Below are 19,659 nucleotides of genomic sequence, written 5' to 3'. Positions count from 1 at the left end.
CAACTTATAAGTCAAAAAATATTGTCACAAGCACTGCTATTAGGTTTTTAATGTTTTAAAATATTATGGCAGAAAACTGAATAGTTATGATTATGGACAATGGCTTTCATATATATATATATATATATATATATAGCTATATATATAGTTATATATATAGTTATACATATAGTTATATATATACATATATATATATATATATGTATATATATAAATTTCAGGATACACATATTGACAATGTCTTCAATGCTCTCTTAGGAGGCTTTCTTTCATTCTCTCATACAGTTTTGGTATACTTGGGCCATTCTAGAACTGCACACCAGTCTTTACAACTGCTGTTCCCCTATGCTCACTCATGAAGAGATGGTTCTCTTATACTGTCTTTCTTTGTTACAAGGTAGTTGACATAACTGGTCAACCCCTGGCCTTTTGCTTCTGCTTTGTAAAGGGACAATCACAAAATATCCACCAAACGCGGTTTGATATCATGATTAAGACATACTCTTACAGAAAATTCTACTGTTTTTACCTTGAAAATGTATCCATAACTTAATCTCCTAAACTACCATCCACCACTACCTCTACCACTGCCACTAGGTCCAAGCCACCATCATCTCTAATCTGAATAATTCCAAAAGCATCCTAAATAGTCCTTCTGCTTTCTCTCTTGACCCTACTGTCTACTCTCCACACAACAGGTGATGAGATTATGTTTATACAGAAGTGGGATAAACCCCTCTTCTCAAATTTCTATATTATCTTTCATTTTAAATGGTTAAAAACCAAAGTGCTTACAATTGTTTAGAGATTCTCATAGATATGGCTCTTCTCTATCTTTCTGACTTTTATTTCCTACCACTCTTATTTACTTATCACACAGGGCTCTAGCCATGCTGGCTTCTTTGTAATTCCTAGAGCATACTGATTATGCTCATATGGAAGGGAGCCCACACTTCGTATTCCACCTCCCTGGAATATTTTTTGCCAAGATCAGTGTATCTATGTGGTTGGCTCACTTCCTTCATGGCTCTGCTGAAATGTGAGGCCATGAGACAGACCTTAATTTTTTTAAGTAGGCTCCATGCCCAATGTGGGGCTTGAACCCATGACCCTGAAATCAACAGTCAGATGCTCTACCAGCTGAGCCAGCCAGGCGCCCCAAGAAAGACCTTCTTTGATTACTCTCTGTATAAGGGTAAACACCACTCTCCCCCATCCCAGTACTTCGTTTCCCCCCTTATGCTGCTTACCATTCATCATCAACATATTACTGTCTGACACTCTGTATTTATACATAAAATAAGTCACCTAGAGCAGGAACTTTTGCCTTATTCATTGCTTCATCTCCAGTGCCAAGAAGACTGTCTGGAACATGGGACAAAATCATAAATATTTTCTTTAATAATGAAATAGGATTAAGTTTGAATCCATCCTGTATCAGCTCTTTGACTTTGGAAAAAAATGTTTAGCCCCTCTGTGGCTCAGTTTACTCATTATAAATTGGAAACAATACTTAATAACAATAACAATAATAATAATATCAGCCTTATGGTAAGGATAAAAACAATACATACAACATGCTTAGAACAGTGCTTGGCACAAAATAGTGTAACATTAAGTTTTAGCTAATACTAATTTTAATAAGCCTAATAAGTCAACTCCATGAAGATGCAGTCTTTACTGGGGACAAGAATAGAACTAAAAAATAAGCCAACTCAGTATCTTCCTTTTCCTTCTCTTTAACTGCATTTTTTGGGGATATTTATTTGTAAATCCCACTTGCAGGTAACAATAAACAAAAATTAAATGGGATCTGAATTAAATGGTAACAACAACATTTTCGGGCACAAAGAAACTACAACCTGAATGACCATGCATTTACTTTTTTTTCAGTTTTTATTTATTTTTCTCCCAGGTACTTCCAAAAAGTTTTAAAGGAGACTCTTCATTTATTCTTTTAATTCTCCCAACTACGATTATATCTCCAACATGGTAGGCACTATGCAACGATTCAAAGCCATGGCATCCTCCTACCCTCAAAGAATTTCTAACATAGGCCTGGATCATAAACATGCAGAACCAGTGAAAAATCAATTATGATGCATATTACGTTAGAATCATGCTCAGCGGACACATGAGGTCACTCACTCTGGGATTCAGGAAAGATACATCAGGGAGGAGGCAGAATACCAGTGAGAAAAGTACAGCTACATAGGAATGGTGATTCACAATTCATTTTGCTAAGGCAGTAGCAAAAAGAATGGAGAGGAGACTGGAGGGACAGAAGAAATCTTCAGAAGTGGAGTAGAAATGTCCGTACCTAACTGGGTGTGTGAAAAGAAAGAAACAGGTTTGCACTTATTGTCTGACTTGGTCATCATGTTAACTTGAGATAATTGTTGACATTCTCAACCCAGGCAGCAGAAGAGAAGGAAATTTGGGGCAAAAGATGATGGATTACTACTTTTACAGCATTTAATTTTACATGTCTGTGAGATATCAAGGTATGTCAGATACGTACATAGATAGTGCAATATCCAGGTAGAGAGATTCAAAAAAAGTTTTCAGTTATAAATATATATTTGGAAGTGCCTGGAATATTCACGATAAAATAGGTATACTAAGAATAAAACCATATTACAGAGTATATATTTAAAAAAAGGAAGAACACTTCAGGGACCTAGATGGCTCAGTTGGTTAAGCATCCAACTTCGGCACAGGTCATGATCTCATGGTTTGTGGGTTTGAGCCCCGCATTAGTCTCTGTGCTGACAGCTGAGAGCCTGGAACATGCTTCAGATTCTGTGTCTCCCTCTCTCTGCCCCTCCCTTGCTTATGCTCTGTCTGTCTGTCTCTCTCTCAAAAATAAATAAACATTAATTTAAAAAAAAAGTTAGAAAACTGTAACTTAAATCCTGTTTGAACAAAGCTATAGTATGGAATTCTGAGAATTTATCATGAGATTATTTTATAAGATAGAGTGGTCAAGAATAAAAAATGTTACCCAGAAAACAACTTTACACAAAATGCAAAGATTCCAAATTTGCCTTTCAACATAAAGATATTTGGAGAAAGCCACTTGTGAAATATGAACGCAGAGTCCTAAAAAGACAATTCTACATGATATGATATGGTCCCTCAGAATTAAAAAAAAAATGAGGTTTAGATAAGGTACTCAAAGTGTGATTAACATATCCACTGCACCTGTCCTTTCAAGACCCTGGTACCTCTATCCACATATACAAAGTGAGCTAATAATGAAGACAATTCATTTGACAAGGGTTCTAAAAGGCATGTTGCAAAAAGCACAAGTTTTAAGAATAACATAAGAATTTGAATCCTAGCCTTGATGCTTATTAGCTATGTGACCTGAATCTCTAGTGCTTAGAACTATGCCCAGTACAACTAAGGGCTCCATAAGTATTTCTTGAGTAAATTGAATGAATAACTTAGGAATTCTTTGAACATTATTCTTCTGAAACATAAAATGGACCCAATAGCCCATAAGCCCGCAAATTTCTGAAGTTTGTAAAAAGGTATAAAAAATACAATCTAAAGCCCTGTAAAATGTCTGGCTAATTAATATTACTTCTCTTACTTTGTATTCTTAACTTTCCTTAATGTTTGAAAGATTACACCTACAGAGGAGTTTAGGTATGCTTTAAAAAATGGAGAAGTGTATTATTAAATGGACTAAGCCCAAGAGTTTAAGTTTGATAAGGATAGTGCTTTTATTTTGTTCACTACTTTATCCCTAGTATAATAGGTTTATGAATCCAACAAATATTTGTTAATTCACATGATTAAAATATTCTTTAAAGAAAACTCCCACTTAAAGCAGTAACTTAGGGGAACCTGGCTGGCTCAGTTGGAAGAGCATGAGACTCTTGATGTCAGGGTTGTGAGTTCGAGCCCCATGCTGGGTGTAGAGATTACTAAAAAAATTAATAAGTAAGCTTTAAATAAATAAATAAATAAATAAATAAATAAATAAATAAATAAATAAAGTGGTAATTTAGCCAGACTAAAAACAGAAACTTCAGTCTCTCTAATTAGCTTGTTTCTGAATATCATACATATAGATACTCTATATCATTTTATAAGTGGAAACAATTTGGCTTCTGCTGTCTACTGTTTCAAATTCACCATGTCCCTGTACCTGTGTAGATATGTTCAATGAATCTTCAAAACATCTTTATACTTTCTTTAACTGCTGGAGGGCAATCACTCTTTTATTCTGTTTGTGAATAGCTCATATTTGTGTTCTTGATTCATTCTTACAATTTCTTCTACAATAACCCTTTAGCACAGTTTTGTCCAAATGCATTTCTGAAAATGAAATACTTCCACAGGAAAAAAAATAAACTTTGGAACATTAAACCTTTTTTTCCTGTTTCCTTTTTAACAGAATAAATCACATACACTTCTAACATTTATAAGTGTCTAGATATTATGCACTTACACATATGTATAAGTCTTCTTATAAACATGAAAACAAAATTTTTCAGTTACAAAACTCACATGCCATCATCGTCTTAGAAATAATATGCATTTTTATTTGTAAGATAAATAATTTTTTAAAAAACAATGAGGAAATTAAAATGTCAGGCAAATGAACCACTGACCAGCAACAGTCACATTTTAAGTGTTAAGAAAAAGAGTTAGGATTAAACATAATTGTCTCTCTATTTTTTAATATTATGATGGCTTATTGAACATGTTTGGATGGGTATATGGATGATATTCACAGTTTCTTCACATCTAAAAGTAAGTAGTAGAGTCAGTTATATGAAAGCATGTGAGGCTATAGAGAATAGGAGGAAAGATCCACATATTCCATATATATGAAAACAGCTGGCCCTTCCACAGAAAATTGCCTATGTAGTTCCTGCATTCACCTTCCATTTTTCACATTCTTATAAATAGGCATAAGTATGCATATATTCATTCATTCACTCTCCAAATATTTGAGCATCAATTATGTTCAAGGCACTGTAGAATTCAGTTTGCAGAGTAAAAAGAAAGCAGGGATGGCAATATTACTGTAGGATAAGTAGAAATAAAGGCAAGGAAACAAACTGGACCAAGAGAGTAGAAAAAAAGGTACAGTCCATAACAAAAATCATGATCATGAACCTTTGTAAAATGAATAAAATATATATATATATATATATATATATATATATATATATATATATATATATATATATGACTCTTGGTTTCAGCTCAGGTCATGATCCCACAGTTCATCAGTTCAATCCCTGCATCCGTCTCTGTACTGACAGTGAGGAGCCTGCTTGGGATTCTCTCTCTCTCTCTCTCTCTCTCTCTCTGCCCCTTCCTTGCTCACTCACGTGCATGTGCACACGCACACTCTCAAGATAAAATAAACTTAAGAAAATAAAATGTATATATAAAGAAAAGACTATTAGAAATGCAAAGAAAAACTGACAGAAACACAAGTGTTTGGGAAGATTTTAACATAGCAGCATTAGTACATCAGTACTGATACATCAAATGTGTAAGAATGAATAAAAATATTTGATAAATATAAATATGATTAAGGAATACAGTCAATGATATTGTAATAGTGTTGTATGGTGACAGATTATAGCTACACTTGTAGTGAACATAGCATAATGTATAAACTTATCGAATTACTATGTTATACACCTGAAACTATGCAATATTGTATGTCAACTACACTCAAATGAAAAATAAATAAGTAATAAAAATATGATTAAAAAGGTATGACAAAGTTAAATTTATATGTATATATAAAATCTGTATCAGAAGTCCTTTTTTTTAGAAAATAAATCACCTTGACTGGCATTCATAATACTTTTATTGTATTGACCAGATCAAAGGACACTAAGAAAATTTCAACAAATTCCAAAAACTAAATTACATGGGCCAAATATGCATACACCATAGGAAGAATAAAAACCAAAAATGTTCCAACCAGTTGCAAATTACAGATATTTTGCTAAATAATTTGGGGGATAAAAGGAAAATGAGATCTGTTCAGCCAAGAGGAGCATAGGCAGTCCTGACAAGTAAACTTAATGTTATCCTGGATGTGTTATCCCCTCACCTTCTCCTTCAACTTCACCTTTGGTTTTGTTTGTTTTGTTTCAGGATCATGGATCAGTAGATGTATCTTCAGTGGGCTGAGCTAGCTACCTTCAGTTTTGATTATTTCAGTGACCCACACATTGAGATCCAACCCTTAGTCCCAGCCCCAACCAGCACATACCTGGCCCAACATCAGAAAAACAGAAAATCATTACAGTTTTATATGGATAAGTATGAAAATGACTGGCATAACACCAGGGAAATAACAGGAGGTGACTGACAAAAGTTAATGGAATCTGAATCAGAATGACTTTTAAGTTTCTATACCCAGGACAAAATTCTCTTCTGACTCTAATGTCTGTGGTTTTATGTAGGTGCTAGATATTCCAAACTAGCAATCCTTCCAGAATCTCAAATTTGACTAGTCTAAAGTCGATTACATTAGGCAGTAAATTTCTATTTATAAGTAGCACAAACCAGCTTGAGCCAGCTTTAGTATAAAGGGGGACTTAATTAGAGGAATTCAGAGATAACAGTGGAGTCCCATCTCAAGAAGTGAGAGAGAAGAATATGTTCCCTTTCTCTTCTGGTGCAACTCTTCTTTCTAGGGAACAACTTTCTAGCAATGTTGTTTGTTCACAAAGTTACTGCATTAAAGGAGCCTTTGACCTCCCAGGTTCACAATGTAATGGTCCCAGTCACAAAGATATGGACATTCATTGTCTCAGTCTTAACTGGAGACTAACTTCTAGTCCAACAAAAAAATGGCCGGCCATGGGGATAGGATCAAACTGTAAATTTGACTCAAGAGTCCACATTTGTAAACTTTTATAGTGGAAGGTATGGGGGTAACAAAGATAAATTATAGAAGACATTGTGAGCTGAGCAGACATACCAATAGGTATATGGTACTTAATCCCAAACTAAATGTTTACACCCTACTTTCTTAACTTTATTAACAAAACCATTTTTTTCTGGCAACCTAAGTTTAAAGTTCTTTCATATCATGGAAGTCATCTTTCTTATATTTTTCATTTTTCCTTCCAACTAATGACCTATAGGCTATATTTTCAAAATTACCTCTTTTCAATCCTATCACTACTGACATGAATCCAGTTTACCCCACTGTATCTTTATCTAAACTATTCCACTATCTTACTATAGGTCCTCCTACCTCTAGACTTGATCCACTCCAGGGCTGAATCTAGTGGGTTGGAAAACAGCAAAAACACCAGAGAAGCAGAGAAGAGCAAAATCATCTCTGTGTAAAAATGAATCATCATAAAGTTGTAACATTAAGCACAATGGGAGGCCACTGCAAGATTTTAGGCACAAGAGTGATTTCAGATGGGAGGAAAATGGAATCAGGGAGAGCAGTAATGAAAATAACATTGGTGTTTTGAATTGTGTAGATATTAATGGAACTCACTTAATTATGTCATTCCCTATGTCAAAGTCTTTTAATGCTTTCCTATGACCTATAGAATAAAATAAATTTTTTAACATGGCTCCAAATATCCCTTTTCAGTTTTCTTTCCCATCATTCCATTATGTACCCAACATTACAGCCACACCAAATTTCTCATGACGTTTGAGCTCATCATTTAGTTTTCACCTTTTTAGATTCATGATCATAAAGTTCACACAGCCTGAAATGCCTTTCTCAACATTCTATGCTAGGACAAACCCTACTCATGCCAAGGCCAATGCCTATGTCAAACCATCTAAGTTTTCCATTATTACATCCAACATCAACTCCTTAGCCTTCTGCAATATCAGGGCTTTGTGTATATCTCAAATCCAGTACTTTTAACACAGTAATAATTGGCAGTTAATCCTTTATCTATCTCGATGTTTACTCCTGGAGCGAAGAAAGTGTTATTATTTATCATGTACCGCTTCAGCTCTGTCTGACATACTTACAGTAGATATTCAAAAAAAAGCCCTAACTGAATGAATATACAGAACTAAAAGACAGGAATATAAACACCCTTTTCTCCTAAACTAGAATAAGAGCTTTTAAAAGGCAGAGAATGTTTTATGTGTGTATTATCTTTGCATTTTACTCAGTAAAAGTGAATACAAGAAATGCTTGGTTGTGCTAGTAGAATATTAAAATTAAATTAATTATGAACTATTTAATTATAAAAAGACAACCATTTGTATCATCACAGTATCAGAAAAGCATGAGAAATTCAAGGAGAATTAAATATCCCAGATTTATCGCTCACATTTTATCTGATTTTCCTTACTTATTAACAAAAACATAAAATCCTATGGAGGAAGTTATAAAAATCCAGTATAGAAAACCTAAAATCTTTGTATGATTGTTGGCAAGAATATTGCCATAACTTGCAGAATAATAAACAATAAACATCTTAAATATGAAATGTAGAAATAAAACAAATACTGAGGTGGTATCAACAGTTATATAAATATTCATGTAACATATTTGACTAGAAAGATCTGAATCATCAGCTATCCACATAAAATTTAAAGAAGAAATCAATTTTAAAGAAAGTGGAAATGATTAAGATCAAAGTCTAAACGTCATTACTGTCCTGGGAAGAGCAGCTTAAACTTCGAAAGAAGGCTATTTTTAAAGAAATCTCTTTAGTAATATTTATAGCAAAATTACATATAGATCTTAGAGCTATGATATAAGTGGCTTTCTCTTCTAATTTAACTATAATAATAAGTGATTAAAACAATTTCCATAGCAACCTCTTGTATAATGATACACAATACTCATGAAATAAAGAATATGCTTTTAAAGAAACAAACAAAAACGAACAAAATGCATGGTTTTTGTATTTTGAAGGGAATAAATTCTTAAGGAAAAGACATTTCAGAGTTTATATCCACATTTTGTGAATTTATTATTCTACTGATAAAAAATCTGTGCATACAAAATGCAAATATTTCAGGGTAATATATGAAACAATTATGAAGCAATACAGCAAAACATGAATAACATAGGGAAAATTCGTGTGCTTTAGAATCTGAAGATATATTATTTTTAACAATCTCTGGATAAATGTAAATAAAGAAATAGAGGCTTTCTTACCAAAAAAAGTGAAGCACATAATTTTTCCCAATGCTACTGTTTTTGTTTTGTTTTGTTTTGGTTTTTTGCTTCTACAGAAGCAAGGAAGACAATGCATATTTAACATTTATTAAGATAATAAACAGGACAATTCCAAATCCAAACATGTGAATATTTCATGAAGGAGGCCTGAGAATGGGGAAAGCTGAAATCCTACATTTGTCTTCATACTCGATCTTCCTTTGAAGGTAAACAGTTGCTTTAAATTCTTGCCTATATTTTGCAAAATACATGTTAAGTATATTTTGTTTTCCAAATCAAGCGTGCCATACAGACAGTTACAGACATAAAAAGTTCCACATGAACGTCACAGAATATATAATATGTTTTAAATAAATTTTAACTTAGTCCAGACCTTAGAATTCCATGTAGAAGAGTTGTTCCTTGTAGAAGACTCTTGTATAGATCTTTTCTTTTTTCTTTCAATTTTTTTTTTAACTTCTGAGACCAAAATGCTCATGTAACTATGGCAACATGATGATATCTTTTAACTATTTTGTTTATGCTTTTTTGGCTGAGTAGGCAATCTCCATGTTCCTGAAATTCTCTCCAGCATTTTATATTCACTGGAGTGGTACTAACTGATGAAGAAAGAGTCTAAAAGCAGCTGTCTTCCACCCACATTTCAACCAAACCAAACACACAATTTCTTCTACAGATGTTTGGTTTTTTCCTAAACTAGCATGTTTCAAAAACAATTGCCACCACATTTAATACATGAACATTTTCTACCAAAACAAACAAAAATACCTATATCTATGCATAAAACACAAGAAAGGAGGTAGAGCTCACTGAAGTTTTTGACATTAGTGAAAATGTCAACACAATTATTGGCAAGGATTTTACAAAGACTAGCAATAAAAAAAACTGTTATCTACACATTTACTACTTGAAATTCATGACATATATCCTTATGGTAAAAGATGCCTCAGTCCAATTACCCATTGCAATACTAAATATTGTTCTACCCCCCACCCCAAATATCTGGCAGAATTAGTAACAATACAATGTGACAACTTATTCACTGGATGTTAACACTTTTGAAGGACAAAAAGAATTAATAGAAAGAACTTTAAAAATGTAGAACTTGTTTCTCCCTCACTTTTAAAAATTAAATAAAAGAAGAGCTGCTATAACAGTCTCATTTGTGAAAAAAGATGAATCAGTCAGTTAACCCAACCATTAGGAAATAGTCACTAAATAATATTTGTGCAGCATTTTTACAGAATGTAAAAGTTTGAAAAGCTGAATTTTGAACCAGAAATACTGAATTTCTAAAGGATATTATTTTTAATAGGCTATTTCTTAGAGTAGTCTTAGGTTCACGATAAAATTGAGGGAAAAGTACAAACAGATGTCCCATATGCTCCCTATCTCCACACATGCATACCTTCAACCATTATCAACATCCCCCACCAGAGTGGAATATTTGTTACAAATGGTGAACCACACTGCCATGTCATCAGCATACAGAGTCTACAGTTTACATTAGGGTGTGCTCATGGTGTTACACCTTATGTGAGTTTGAACAAATTTATGACATGTATGCACCATTATAGTTTCATACAGAGTAGTTACACTGCCCTAAAAATCTTGTGTTCTGCCTATTCATCCCTGTCTCTCCTGCAACCCCAGGCAATCACTGATCTTTTTTACTGTCTCTATAGTTTTAGCCTTTCCAGACGTCATGTAGTTGGAACCATAGATTATGCAGCCATTTTAGAATGGTTTATTTTATGTCATACCACGCATTTCAAGCTCTTCCATGTCTTTTCATGGCTTGATAGCTCATTTCTATTCAGCACTGAATAATATTCCACTGACTGGATGTGCCACAGCTTATACGTTCATCCACTGAAGGACATCTTGGTTGCTTCTAAGGTTGGACAATTATGAATAAAGTTTCCACAAACACCTGTGTGAAATTTTTTGTGTGGACACGTTTTCAACTCCTTTGTATAAGTACAAAGAAGAAGAATTGCTGTATCAAGAGGTAAGATATGGTTTAGTACTGTAGGTAAGAAACCACCAAACTATCTTTCAAAGGGGCTGTAATCATTTTGCATTCTCAGTAGCAATGAATCAGAGTTCCTGTTGTTCCACATCCTCTTCAGCATTTGTTGTTGTAAGGGATGTGAATTTTGGCCATTCTAATAATTGTGTAGTGATAATTTCATTATTTCAATTTTCATTTCCCCAATAACATATGGTATGAAGCATCTTTTCATTTGTTTATCTATCTACATACATTCTTCGGTAAGATGTCTCTTAAGGTATTTTCCCTGTTCTTTAATTGGATTGTTTTCTCACTGTTGAGTTTTAAATCTTTGTGTATTTTGGATAGCAGTCCTTTACCAGGCACATCTTTTGCAAGTCTGTGGCTTTTTTTCCCATTCTATTGACAGTGCCTTTTACAGAGCAGAGATTTTAAATTTAAATTAATTTCAGCTTATGAATTCTTTCACAAATCATGTCTGTGATACTGTGTCTAAAAAGTCACTGCCAAACACATGGTCATCTAGATTTTCTCCTATGTTATTTTCTAGTTTTATAGTTTTGCATTTCACATTTAAGTCTATGATACACTTTGAGTTAATTTTTGTGAAGGATGTAAGATTTGTCTTTAGATGCACTTTTTTGACTGTGGATGTCCAGTTGTTCTAACACCATTTGTTGAAAAGACTACTTTTTCTACATTGCAGCCTTTACTCCTTTGTAAAAGATCAGTTGACTGTATTTATACCAGTCAATTCTGGGGTTCTGTCTTCTGCTCTATTGATCTATTTGCCTTTTTTCCCCCAATACCACACTTTATTAATTACTGTAGCTGTATAACAGTAAGTCTTAAAGTCAGGTAGCGTCCCTCTTCCAACTCTGTTCTTCTTTAATATTATGTTGGCTATTTGCCTCTCCATACAACTTTAGAATCAGTTTGTGAATATCCACAAAATAACTTGGTGGGATTCTAAGATTACATTGAATCTATAGATAAAATTGGGAAGAACTGACATTTTGATAGTATTGAGTCTTTCTATCCATGAACATGGAATATTTCTCCATTTATTTAGTTATTCTTTGATTAATTCCATCAGAGTTTATAGATCTCTTCATATAGATCTTATATATATTTTATAAGATTCACACTGAAGTATTTAATTTTTGGGTGTGCTAATGTAAATGATGTGTTTTTAATTTCAAATTCCACTCATTTGGTCCTGGTATATAGGAACAAAATTAACTTTGTTTTACATTTATTTTTTGTAATTTACATTCAAGTTAGTTAGCATATAGTGCAACAATGATTTCAGGAGTAGATTCCTTAATGCCCCTTACCCATTTAGCCCATCTCCTCTCCCACAAACCCTCCAGTAACCCTCTGTTTGTTCTCCAAGTTTAAGAGTCTCTTATGTTTTGTCCCCCTCCCTGTTTGTATATTACTTTTGCTTCCCTTCCTGCACTCCAACGTTTATAGCACCACTATCAACAATAGCCAAAGTATGGAAAGAGCCCGTGTCCATCAATGGATGAATGGATAAAGAATATGTGGTATATATGCACAATGGAGTATTACTCAGCAATCAAAAAGAATGAAATCTTGCCATTTGCAACTACATGGATGGAACTAGAGGGTATTATGCTAAGCAAAGTTAGTCAGTCAGAGAAAGACAAATATCATATGACTTCACTCATATGAGGACTTTAAGATACAAAACACAATTAATTTTTTATACAATTAAGCTTGCTTGTATCCTGCAAGGATGATAGATGATCATATATATATAGATGATCATGTCATCTAAAAACAAGTTTTATTTCCTCCTTCCTAAACTGCACACTTTTTATTTCCTTTCCTTGTTTTATTATGTAAGCTAGGACTTCCAGTATATTTAAAAGGTGTGGTAAGAGAATACATCCTTGCCTTATTCCTGATCTTAATAGTGAAGCTTTTAGTTTTTAACCAATAAGTATGTTAGCATTAAGTTTTTTACAGATGTTCTTTATCAAGCTGAGGAGGTTCTCTTCTAGTCCTAGTTTATTGAGAGTTTTTTATTATGAATGGTGTTGGGGTTTTTTTATGATTTTTGTGTACACATGGTTTTTCATGCTTTTTCTGCATGTATTGATATGTGATTTTTCTTCTTTAGTTTATTGATATGACAGATTACATAAACTGATTTTTGAATGTTGAAACAGCTTTACACACTCAGGATAAATCCAACCCAGCCATGGTGTATAATTCTTTTCATGCATTATTGGATACAACTTGTTAACACTTCATTGAGGATTTTTACATCTATGTTCATGAAAGGTATTGATCTATAGTTTTCTTTTCCTGAAATATCTTTATCTTGTTTTGGTGTCAGGGTAATGGAAGCCTCACAGGATGATTTAGGAAGTATTTCCTCTGCTTCTATCTTCTGAAAGAGATTGTAGAGAACTGGTGTAATTTCTTCCCTAAATGTTTGATGGAATTCACCAGTGAGCCCATCTAGGCCAGGTGCTTTTTGTTTGAAAAATTATTAATTATGAATAAAGTTTCTTTAATAGGTACAGGCTTATTCAGAAATTCTAATTTTGTTCATTCATTGTTCCCCCAATCTCCTTGAGCATCTTTACGATGGCTATTTTGAATATTTTGTCAGGTCATTCATATATTCCATTTCTTTAGAGTTGGTTTCTGGAGATTTATTTTATACTTTTGTTGTGCCATTTTTCAGTTTCTTCATGTTCCTTATAACTTGGTGTGTTGGTGTCTGTGTATTTGAAAAAATAGCATTTATTTAAATATTTATAGAATGGTTTTGCACAGGGAAAATTCCTTCACCAATCTGCCTGGCTCCAGTTTCTCTAAGCCTTTCAATTCTTTTCTATGGATATGTCTTCTCTGGACTTCTGCCTACCAATTCTTAATCAGAGGGGTTCGCCACTTTCTTTTTTTTGTACAAGTCTGTAATCTCTTACTCCCTCTGGTGTCTGCCTGTTTTTCTGTGGGTCCTGTAAAACAGCAGTAGGCTGCTCCACTCTTTTGTTGTTGTTCTCAGCAGCCCCTCAGACATCTAGGGTAAGCCAGATCCCATCAGCATTCTGAGTTGAGCTAGTCAGAAATCAGATTCTTAGGCAGTTCCTCCAAAAGCTAGAACACTGGTTATATACATTTCATTCTTCTCTTTCCCCCTTGAGGAAGAAGCCACTGAATTGTATGGCCCTCTGTATGCTGTACCACCGTAGAAAATGCTATTGTCCCGTCAGCATTCTGAGACAGGTGAAACAGAAGCCAGTCCTTAAGCAGCTTCCCCCAAAGTCAGATTATTGGATATGCGGTCCAGTCTCTTATTTTCTTTTCCAAGGAGAAAACAGGATCTGGGTGTTTCCTCATCACGTGGTACTGTGCCAAGGAGAGGGACTATAATGAGATGGTGCCAGAAATGTCCTATCAGCATAAATGCAGCCAGTTTCATGCTTACATGGGGTGCAGGAATCTTTTAATTGGTTTCTGAGTTTCTCATAAAGGAAAATAGTTCATATACTGCCATTGAACCTTTGTTTCTATACAAGGAAAGTAGGTCAGGGGCTTCCTATTCCACCATCTTGCTTACCTCACTCCCAATCATGCTTCCCTTTTTGGATATGTTTATATTAGGTTCAGTACTAAGTTGTGTTTATTTTTTTAATTTCACTTTTTATATCACATTTGCTTTCACAAGATGACATAATTTGTAAAGATAACTCACATGGATCATCATTTCCAGTCTCTTTTATGAGTTACATATAGGTTTTTGCTGCATTTTATCTACAGAATTTTCATATTCTTTACAGCCAATTAATCTTGTAAACTATTTGGAACTTACATTTTTGATAAATGGCTTCAAAGCTCATGAAAACATTTCATTGTGTAGGTTTTTAAAATAGATTAGAAAAGTTATTTTGAATTCTTTTAAGTGCACAGATGTAAGAGTTTCTATAGATGACACGATACTGTTTTCAGCAAAAAAGAAGCATTATAATGATGGAAAGGTTTTCAAAAATTTTTTCCATAGAATAAGTTTCTTTCAATAAGTCTTTTCCTCACTCATTAAGTTACTTAAATTTTATAAATAATGTAAGCTTAGGTATATTACAGTCATTTGTAGTTTCATCAAATTAAACAGCAAACTTCTCATGACAGTGAGGATATGAGATTTCCCAGAGAGTATGCTTTTCGTCTTTTGCTATTAAAAATCACAAGGAGACATTTTGAATATTTATCATTATGTTTGGTAAAATTTTGTGGGATATTTGATTATCAGTTGATGTTTGGTAAAATTCTGTGCAATACTTGATTGAGTATCAACTTAATCTAAATACTACTGAATGAAATGTGATGTCTTCATGTTCTGGATATTTAGTTTTAAATGTATCACATACTTTAGATTCATAGTATGTACTGTTTCAAGACTACTTATCATAGTCTTTCTGATAATCAGGTATTTTTAGATGACTTGTTGCCAGAATTACTTTATAACTAGTTTTGTTAATGGCAAAGGGCTAAGAGTAGAAATCTTTGGCTCTTTTCTTCTTTCTGTTTGCCTGGGTTAACTTTCCTATTACTTCCACACTACAATTTCTTTAAGTCACTTATTTTAGGATGACTGGTTCAGATAACACAAAACCAAGCATTCCTAAAAATTCACTAAACCAGATATTGTCTAAGTGTAATAAAATAAATAGTGAAGATACACCTATTAAATCCTGTTCTTCATGGGATATCTTCTTCTCTCAGATAGTTCTTGGAACTAAAAGGACATGTGACAATCTAACAAAGGCACCAGTTGAGGGAACCAGTCTCAATCTGTACAGTAATACTAATAAAGCTTATTTTTTTTTATTAAAGTTAAAACAAAATAAAAATACAAAAAAAATCCTAATATGTCATTCCAACAACACCCGAAGATACCCACACCCATCCCATTTTGGAGATTTTTCACATTTGTGTAATGTCAAACTAAACAGCTTACTTGGTCAGACAATCAGATAGTACTGTACTATAGTAGAATAGTTGGTTTTTCAAATAACCAAATTTGTTGATATGAGTCCTTTCTGATATACCAGGAGAATAAATTAAAATGACTGGTTTTTTAAAAAGCCCAGTGAAACATACTATTGTATTTAAGGTAATGGTATTATTAAAAGTGTTTATTTCACCATACCCTCAGTACCCATGGTATTACAGATACTGTGTGAATCATATAAATTTTCAAATTTCTCTTTTGGCATTTGTGGTTAGAAAGCATTTGATGCTATCCATGTATGTATTAATATTTTTCCTTGTTTCATTTTAAATTTTGCACTGGTATTTTCTTTTTCTTGATTTCTTCAGTTCATGTTTTGTACTAAATTCAGTAAAGCACCTCAAATCTTTTTTGAAATGGGTAGAAGTTATTAGAAGAAAAACAATAAGCAGATACCACCTAAATAAATAAAATGAATTTCCTTCTAACTTTGTAAAAGTTTTACAATATGAGTAAGATGCAGAAATCTAAGACAAGTATTCATGAAAGGCTTCCAACTCTGAGGTCCTTGTGTTGAATTACAACTGCGAGCAATATATTTTTTAAGTGTTTATTAAAGAAAAAGAAAGCACAAAGCTTCAGGAAAGTAAAATGCATTAGGGACTTGAGGAGAGACAAATCAGAATGTTTGCGCTTCCGGGGTCTTTGCTTCAAGTGTAAAACTTTTTTTTTTTTTCCTAGAAACACTAAAAAAATAAATGAATTAATTAAGATGAACTGACTTGAAATATAAACGTCAGCTGGAAGGGAACTGAACCTCAACCCTGAAGTCAAGCCACAAACTCTTTGAATTTCTTCCATGCTCACAGTGATCCCACCATAATAAAAAAAATGGAAATGTTGTAGCCTGCCTATAAAATCTGTAATTATGGAAACACTCTAACTAGTATTCCCTATTTTTACGAATGATTACAATTAACAAGTCATTGCAAGTGCATCTACCAAAATTTTTTGATCTGCATGAAATCTGACACGGAACATTTTAGCTTAGTAATCCAAAGTTTCAAGGGCAGAAAATGATTGCTTTTTCTTTCTTGCAAAGATTTCAGTGGCTCAACATGTTGGAGTATGTAATTTCAAAATAATCAAGCAGTTGTAAATAAAATGGATTTCAATGAAGCCTGTGTTCCGCAGTTTAATACTAAAATAAGTAAGAATTTCTCTCCAGGTTAACTCAAGAAGAAATCAATGATGGGAAAAACTGTAAGAGAAACATGTACCAGTGATCTTCTGTGCATAAAACCAAAAAAATTACCAAAACAATGAAGACAAGGATTTAGATAAATAAGAGAGACATAATAATGATATTCATACTATCTTGTCTAACCAAAAAAAAAAAAAAAAGGAAGAGAGATAACGAAATGGCAAATTTTTAAAAGCTGAAAGCCTAAATGGCAACGTGAATGCTTCCAGATTAAATATCCTGGAAGGGTGGAAATTCTAGTTTCCAAATCTGCTAGACAAAGAAATTCTAAGAGCAAGCTGTTCTCACTGAAGCACATTAAAATGAAGATGAGACCAAGTAAATATTTATAGGAACATGAAACAGCCTTGCCATTGTAAAGAAAGGTGCCAAATGTTACTGGACATATAAAAGTTGGTGAATAGGTTCAAGTTTCACATGAAGTTTTCCATCTCCAAGGGAGTGACTGAGAACTACCAATGACTATATTTGGGAGAAGAAAGCCATCAAGTCATTTTTGCCCAAAGGCATCCAGAGTCACCACAGTAGGTTCTTGTGAGTCAAACAAAGGATATGAGGCTTTATTTGGTGTACAAAGGGAAAAGCTACAATAAGAATATTTCCATGAAATATTGGATAAATATGGATAAAAATGTAAACTGGAGTGGTTTAAAATGTGTTTCTTAAACATAAACCAAGTTCATTTTTAATTTAAAAAAATAAAATGTGTTTCAAAGTCATAGATGGAAGGGAAAACATTTTATAAGCTGGGGTTTTTTTTCCCTCCAAGCCGACTCCTTTAGACCAATAGCATGGCTCACTTCCTTCCACTCAAGGATTAGCAAATGGATATTACATTCCACCCATAAGAGCCTGTGTGATTCTTAGAGAAAACAGGTGCAATTCAGCTCCACCACCAACTATGCGACTTCAGGCCAGCTTCTTGTCCTCTTGGGAGTCTCTTCTATATATATTAGTAAAATGGGAAAGACAAAGTAAGGATTTTTGTAAAGATTTTTGGAAGATTTCCTGGCACATAGGAAGCATTTACTACAAGTTAAAGAGAAAACAAAAACAAAAAACAAATAAATTCAGTGGAAAAATAACAGAAAAATATGAACATTATAAGAAAATATTTCAAAACTTTGAGAAGAGTTAAAAATTAGTTTAAAAATATAAGTTTCTCAAGGAGAAATTACGAAGCAAATAAAACAAATGAGTTAATGTTTCCTTAAAAAAAAAAGCCATACAAGACCCAGATGAATTTTTAGGCAAGAAGCAAATTCTACCAAGCTTTAAAGGAGCCCAGTGAAACATACTATTGTATTTAAGGTAATGGTATTATTAAAGGTGTTTATTTCACCATAACCAACCTTTAAATACATTTTTAAAAAAAGAAGCAAAAGTTCTAATCATAAAATCTGATAAACCAAAGAATTTTTAAAAATCCTAAGAGCCTAATTTATTTGCCTAAGCATTTAATACAGATAGGGAAAATGGAGTCTTACAGAATAAGAAAGCTTCACTCGTTTGGGAAGAGTTAGAAAAATCAAGACAGAAATCCTAATCTGTATATGAAGAACCCGAACAAATTTGGGAAAGTATATTACTGATAGTTTAGGGAGCCAAACGGAGAGAAAGCTCTTAACTCCTCATCATGTTTACTGTGTTCCTCATTTCTTTTAATAAATGCTCCGACTGATGTCCACAGCACAGTGAACTTCAACACAGGTAACTCATATACAGTGTACAGTTCTCCAGTATGCTATATCAGGCCCCCCTGTGTTGGTTCCCGAGTGTGCCAAATACCTTTCTCTTGCCAGTCCAGAGCTCCTCTCGACTCTTCTCATTCTCCGGTTTGTCCTACTAAAGTAAAGTGTGCTACACACATTAATATGCATCTTTGGTTTCCTGTTAGGTCCAAATAGTGAGTAGTCAGAAGTAACATGACCTTAGGGTAACTATTCTTGGATGTTGCATAATCCCTTCTGGTTTCCCTACACCTTGACTACATTTTTGCAGACTGGCTCTTTATTAAACTCACCTTGGATTAATCTGAGTATGCCATCTGTTTTCTACTTTTGAACTTGCTTATTCCTATTAAACTTGTTACTATGATTTCATGATTAAACATTAGGTGTTAGAATAAAATATGGATTCAAAAACAGAAGAGGAGAATGCTTGAAAAACTGAATTGAGTGCTTTGGAAAAACTCAATAAAGCTAAATCAATAACAATACTATTGT

The 19,659-nt window shown here is 33.5% G+C and overlaps 1 protein-coding gene and 1 non-coding gene across 2 annotated transcripts in view; both read right to left on the bottom strand.

Moving 5' to 3' along the window:
* FOXP2 (forkhead box P2) overlaps positions 1–19,659 on the bottom strand; it is a 565,342-nt gene that overhangs the window by 425,100 nt on the left and 120,583 nt on the right. The gene's annotated exons all lie outside the window — the stretch shown is intronic.
* Positions 1,083–1,155, bottom strand: TRNAN-GUU (transfer RNA asparagine (anticodon GUU)). The gene has a single exon. It is a non-coding gene; the product is annotated as a tRNA-Asn (tRNA).

Source organism: Prionailurus viverrinus, chromosome A2 (genome assembly GCF_022837055.1).
Source record: "Prionailurus viverrinus isolate Anna chromosome A2, UM_Priviv_1.0, whole genome shotgun sequence".
Classification (NCBI taxonomy): domain Eukaryota; kingdom Metazoa; phylum Chordata; class Mammalia; order Carnivora; family Felidae; genus Prionailurus; species Prionailurus viverrinus.
The sequence above is the reverse complement of the archived record's forward strand: the minus strand, read 5'-3'. Positions and strand labels throughout refer to the sequence as shown.